At 44.5% G+C, this 6,326-nt stretch overlaps 1 pseudogene; it reads left to right on the top strand.

Moving 5' to 3' along the window:
* The first annotated feature begins 258 nt into the window (after positions 1 to 258).
* LOC144269244 (protocadherin alpha-13 pseudogene) lies at positions 259 to 2,667 on the top strand (annotated as a pseudogene).
* The last annotated feature ends 3,659 nt before the right edge of the window (positions 2,668 to 6,326 follow it).

Genomic DNA, 6,326 nt, shown 5'->3' on the forward strand with positions numbered 1-6,326 from the left:
CAGAATAATTCTGAAACACATAAAAAAAATCCCTGACGGTTAGAAAGCTACGACCACATTCACGCACATGGTGTCGCTGTTCACTAAAGAAATGTAACAAATTAAAATTGAACTCCTGCCTCCAACGACGGAAAATTACAGTCATTCAGAGCCTGGGGTCTGGGCTGAAATCTGTAGGCGGATATTACGGGTTTTTTTCTCATCTACTTTAATATCTACGAAAGGAGATAACTTATAAAAAGGCAAACCGCGTCCGCGATGGCTCTTCTCCAGCGAGACTCCCTGGTAACCGGGCAGCTGCTGCGGCTGGTTCTGCTACACACGGCCTGGGAGGTGGGCAGCGGCCAGGTCAGTTATTCCCTGCCGGAGGAATCCAAACACGGCACCTTTGTGGGCCGCCTGGCCCAGGACCTGGGGCTGGAGGTGTCGGAGCTGGTGTCTCGAATGTTCCGGATGGTGTCCAAAGGCAGGGGAGACTATTTTGAGGTAAATTTGCAGAGCGGCGTTTTGTTTGTTAAGTCGCCAGTAGACAGGGAAGAGGTGTGCGGCCAGAGCCCCCTGTGCGCCATTGACCTGGAGGTGATAGTGGACAAACCCCTGAGGATATTTCACGTAGAAGTGGAGATACAGGATATAAATGACAATGCTCCTGCTTTTCCCGCACCTGAAAAAAATCTATTTATTTTAGAATCCAGACTCCCAGACTCGCGTTTCCCACTAGAGGGCGCGTCTGACGCAGATATTGGTATAAATTCTCTGCTAACCTATAAACTCAGCCCAAATGAATATTTCAGTATAGAGGTGAAGAAAAATAACGAGCAAAGAAAATCGTTAGTCCTTCTGTTAAAAGAACATCTGGATAGAGAGGAAACCTCCGTGCATCATTTATTACTCACTGCCACTGATGGGGGCAAACCGGAGCTCACGGGCACAGTTCAGCTGGTGATCACTGTGCTGGATGCCAATGATAACGCGCCTGTGTTCAATCAGTCCGTCTATGAAGTGCGTTTGTTAGAAAATGCGGCTAATGGGACATTAATCATTAAACTCAATGCAACCGATTTAGATGAGGGAATTAATAAAGACATTTCATATTCATTTACTAATTCTTTTAATCCTAATTTAAGAAATATGTTTAGTTTAGATCCAAACACTGGTGAAGTAAGATTTAAAGGAGAATTAGACTTCGAAAATATCAGGTTATATGAAATTCAAATCGAAGCCACTGATAAAAGTACTTTCCCCTTGACTGGACATTGCAACCTCGTGGTGGAAGTGTTAGACGTGAACGACAACGCCCCTGAGTTGGCCGTGACTTCCCTTTCCCTGCCGGTGCCGGAGGACGCTCCCCCGGGGACAGTGGTGGCTCTTATTAGCGTCTCCGACCGGGACTCGGGAGACAACGGCAAAGTCACCTGCTCCATCCCCCCGGACCTGCCCTTTCAGCTCGTCTCCACCTTTAAGAATTATCACTCGCTGGTGCTGGCGGAGGCCGTGGATCGGGAGCGAGTGTCTGAATATAAGATCCTGGTGACAGCCAGAGACGAAGGGGCCCCGTCTCTCTCGGCCAGCAGCAGCATTTTGGTGCCGATCGCGGATGTGAACGATAACGCCCCTGCTTTCCCTCAGCCCGTGTACACGGTGTTTGTGAAGGAAAACAACCGTCCCGGGGCCCATCTCTTGAGCGTGTCGGCGTCGGACCCGGACCTGCGGGAAAACGCCTTTGTGAGCTACTCGGTGGTGGAGCGCAGTGTGGGAGAGCAGCAGCCCGTGTCCAGCTACATCTCGGTGCACTCGGAGAGCGGGCACATCTATGGGCTGCAGCCCTTTGACTACGAGGAGCTGCAAGTGCTGCAGTTCCAGGTGAGCGCGAGGGACGCCGGGTTCCCCTCCTTGTGTGGGAACGTGACCGTGCAGCTCTTCGTCCTGGATGAAAATGACAACGCGCCGGCAGTGTCCCCGCCTGGCTCCGGCCGCGGCTCGCCAGGGCCCGAGCTGGTTCCGCTGTCGGCCGGCGCAGGGCACGTGGTGGGCAAGATCCGAGCGGTGGATGCGGATTCCGGCTACAACGCGTGGCTTCGCTACGAAGTGCAGGAGGCCGGGGCTGCGGGGCCTTTCCGGGTGGGTGTGTACAGCGGGGAGATCAGCACCACGCGGGCCTTGGAGGAGGCGGACGGCCCCAGCCAGAGGCTCGTGATCCTGGTGAAGGACCATGGGGAGCCGGCGCTGTCAGCGACAGCCACGGTCAGCCTGTCCCTGGTGGAGAGTCCGCAGGCTGTGAAATGGGACTCGAGGCAAAGGGTCTGGAGTGAAGGGCCCTTGGTCGACATGAACGTGTCTTTAATGATCGCCATTTGCTCGTTGTCCGGGCTGTTTGTGTTGGTGATTGTCGTGTACGTTGGCCTGAGATGCCACCCGGGTCCGGAAGTGATGTGCGGTCCTGGGAAAGCCACCGTGGTGTGCTCGAGCGAAGTGGGGAGTTGGTCCTATTCCCAGCGCCAGAGCCGGAACCTGTGTGTCTGGGAAGGCACCGCCAAGAATGACCTGATGGTTTTCAGCCCCAACTTCCCTAACTCTGCAGAGAACGGAGAAAAAGAGAAACAGCAGGAGATGACGCCTAATCTCTGTGGAACGGTTAGTGACGATGTCCTTTTTGGTTTTGTCTGAGATTTTCTAAGCGTTTTCTAATTTGGGAGAAAATGTAAGGCTGTTTGAAAGTTTCTAAAAATTTTACGAATTCTTGTCTAAGTCTTCCAGACGTTGCTGACCCAGAGAGGAGAAATGGCTCAGGGGAACAAAATCATTTAATAATATTACCCTATATTCAAGGTGTATTTCTGTAATAACTCCTCTTGATCACAGGAAAAAAAGTACTCAAATAGATTAGTATTATCTGTTGGCACTACAAGCTGGTCACTAGAATCATAGGGGCTCTACTTATAGGTCTTAGGTATCACCGTTATTTACGCCAATGGAATGCTTTTTTGAAATTTATTTCAGAGTGATTAAAGACAGCAGATTGTTTTTATTACCTATTTCCACTGACTGTACATCCATATACCTGAGCCATTTCAGCTGTTGTTTTCCTGATTTTACTTCTTGTCTGATATTGGGTCAGGGAAAATGATCTGTCTTTGGTCATATCTTTGGTCATAGTTCTTTAGAAATTTTATGGGTATATGCTCGTAAGAATAATTAATGTTGGCTTAACTCCCGTCCCCAGCAAAATATAGGACCATTTTTCTAACAAATTTTACAGAATTGAAAGTTGGATAAAATATAAATTAAATTAAAATAGAGTAAGATCACAGGAACATTGGCATTGCCAGACTGGATCAGACCAAAGGGCCATTTAGTCCAGTATCCTGTCTCTGACAGTAGCAAGTAGCAGATGCTTCAGAGGAAGATATAAGAACCCCACAACAGGCATATGTGGGATATTCTGCCCCACCTTTAGGTATCATTCCGATCTCTAATAATTAGAGATTGGCTTAAACCCTGAAGCAAATGGTTTAATAGCCCTCCCAGAAACGTTGTGGCATTTTTTATGATAACTGGCTATTCTTGATATCCATATAAATATCCAACCTCTTTATGAATCTCGTTAAATTCTTGGTCTCAAGGACTTTCTATGGCGACAAGGTTCCCCAATCTAATTACACTTCGCGTGAAAAAATATTTCCTTATAACAGGTTTTGAATTTCCTACCTCTTAATTTAATTTAATATCCCCTTGTTCTTGTGTTATGAGACAGAGAGAACAGAGGGTCCTTTTCTAGACTATTTCTTATTTTATATCATCTTCTTTCTAAGGTAAACAATCCCAACCTTTTAAATCTCTCTTAACATAAGATCTTTTCCAGGCCCTTGACCGTTCTCCTCACCCTTTCTGAACGTCTTTCAGTTGTGCAATATATTGTTTTGCGATCAGGTGGCTAGTGCTACACACAGTATCCAAATGAGGTCACACTATAGATTTATGTAAAGGCTTATAATATTTTCCATATTATTCTCTGTCCCATTCTTGGTGCATCCTAACAACTTGTTGACTTTTTGACGGCAGCTGAACATTGAGCAGAGGTTTTTATTAAGCTGTCTACAGTAGCACCCAAGTCCCTGTCGTGGGTTGATACATTTAGAACTTTATAAGGTGTAGATGTAGTTTATTTCCCCCCTCCAATATGCTTTTCTTTGCATTTGTTGACATTACATTTCATTTGCCATCTTGTTGTCCATTCACCTAGCTTGTTGGGGTCTCTCTGAAGTTCCTCGCCATTTGCTTTGCTCCCGACTAACGTACATAAGTTTGTGTCATCTACAGATTTTGATACCTGAATTTATATCATTCCCTTCCAGGTAATTAAATATTAAACAACACAAAACCTAGTTCAAAACCTTTAGGAACCGCTGTTAACTTTTGCCATGATGCAACCTGACCACTTAATTCAACCTCTACTTTCTGTCTAGCTGGCAGTTTTTGATCCAAGACAATACTTTGCCTCTCACCTCAAGACTACTTAACTTCTTTAGTTGCCTGCATACAAATTTGTCAGTTTTGTAAGTCTAAATAAATTGTGTCAGATGGTTATTTTTATTTACTATTTTATTGACATATTCAAAGAATTCTAAAAGATTAATATGATTCGATATTCCATTGCAGACTCCATGCTGGTTAGACCCTGTCATGATTAGATCTATGTTGTTGCCTGCCCTCCCAGGCAAGCAGATATTGGAAGGCAATAGCTTGCATATGAGACCATCAAGGTCATAAAATGTGTATATATATAAAATAGTCTTCAAATGCGGGTTTCGTCGTATAAGAGGAAACATATGGCTCTCCAGTCTTTTTCCACTGTGAAGAGAAACTAACAGGCTACTAGATGTTTCCTGCTTGAGAGAATAGAGGGCCAGCGGCCCAAACTTAACTGCCTACAAGAGATGGCAGATGACTCAAGGTTTTTCCAGTTGTGGAAAACCGTGTTGTTGTTCTTTAGTGTTTATGTAAGTAGTTGACATGTTCCTGCCTTCTGGCTATGGCATGGAGCCTTCTTTATTCTTGTTGGTTAATGATCTCCCTCTGGCAATGGATGAAGAGCAAGCGTCCATGTGGATTATTTTAGCTGAGTATATCAACTGTCTTTGATATCGTTGAGAGTGAGGTTTCGTGGAACCTGGCAGGGTTGGATGGATTTGCTCTTGATTATTTACCTTTCTCTGTGAGAGGTCTCAGAAGGTATATGTTTTCTGATTTCTCATATGACTAAGGGGTAGCTCATGTGGGTTATTGTAGCGTTCTAGTCTTTTCTCCCACCTGTTTAACTTTTAGATGAAGGCGTTACAGGAAATAATTAAACATCTTGAGCTTTGATTCCTTGGGAAAAATCAGGAAACTTCAACGAATGCAAAATATGTTTAACTTGATAGTTAAGAGACGCTTCTGGCAGAGAGCCTACTACACTCCCTGCACCATTGACTGTAGTAGTGTACAGCTCCCGAATACAACTGAAGAGATTGGTTCTAACCTTCAAATCCCAAATGGCCCCTGAGTACCTCAGGGATTGTCTGGCCCCTTCTCCTGATACCATGCCACCTCAGCCGAGGCTCTTGAACCAACAATTTCCTGGTTTCAGTAGGAGACCTATCAGGTCATGAATATATAAACTTCACATATGAAGACATCTGTTCATAGTTGAGATATCTGGGAATTATTTTCCACTTCCAGCAAAGTTTACTACATTTTATCTTTCAACATTTTGCCATTATAAAAAAGAGGGGACATGGTTGTTAATAGCAACCATTATCGGGTAATTATGAGTATGTGTTTCTTTGCGAATAAGGGCGGGGTGACCGTCATATATTTATGGTGTCAATGGTAATTTTAAAAAGGAATTCATCTGTTTCAGATTTGAATATAGAGACAATATATACCAAATTTACAAAATATTCAAGGTAAATAAAAATAGGACAAAATAGAAGGCGTTTATTTCAATAGCAAGCTAATGATAAAAAGAACTAGTGCAACATAGCAAGTGGTATAGTTAATGAGTCAGTAAAATATAAGAAACATTTCTGAATCAAGAAAAATAGTTATTGAGATTTAAAAAAATTGAAAGGCATGATTTGCAATTGTACTTACACATTTAGTCACAAGGTGTCGCTGTCGCCTAAAGAGACATTTCAGAAAGAAAGAAACACAGAGCTCCTCCCCCAGAAGCCCTGAAAATCCTGCCCCTCAGCGCGTCAGGCGGGCTCCCGGACGTGTCGGGCCTGGATTAAATTAAACTGCTTTCAAAGGGCATCTTCCTTATTCACTGGACTCTACGGTTC

Source organism: Eretmochelys imbricata, chromosome 8 (assembly GCF_965152235.1).
Source record: "Eretmochelys imbricata isolate rEreImb1 chromosome 8, rEreImb1.hap1, whole genome shotgun sequence".
NCBI classification, from domain to species: Eukaryota; Metazoa; Chordata; order Testudines; family Cheloniidae; genus Eretmochelys; species Eretmochelys imbricata.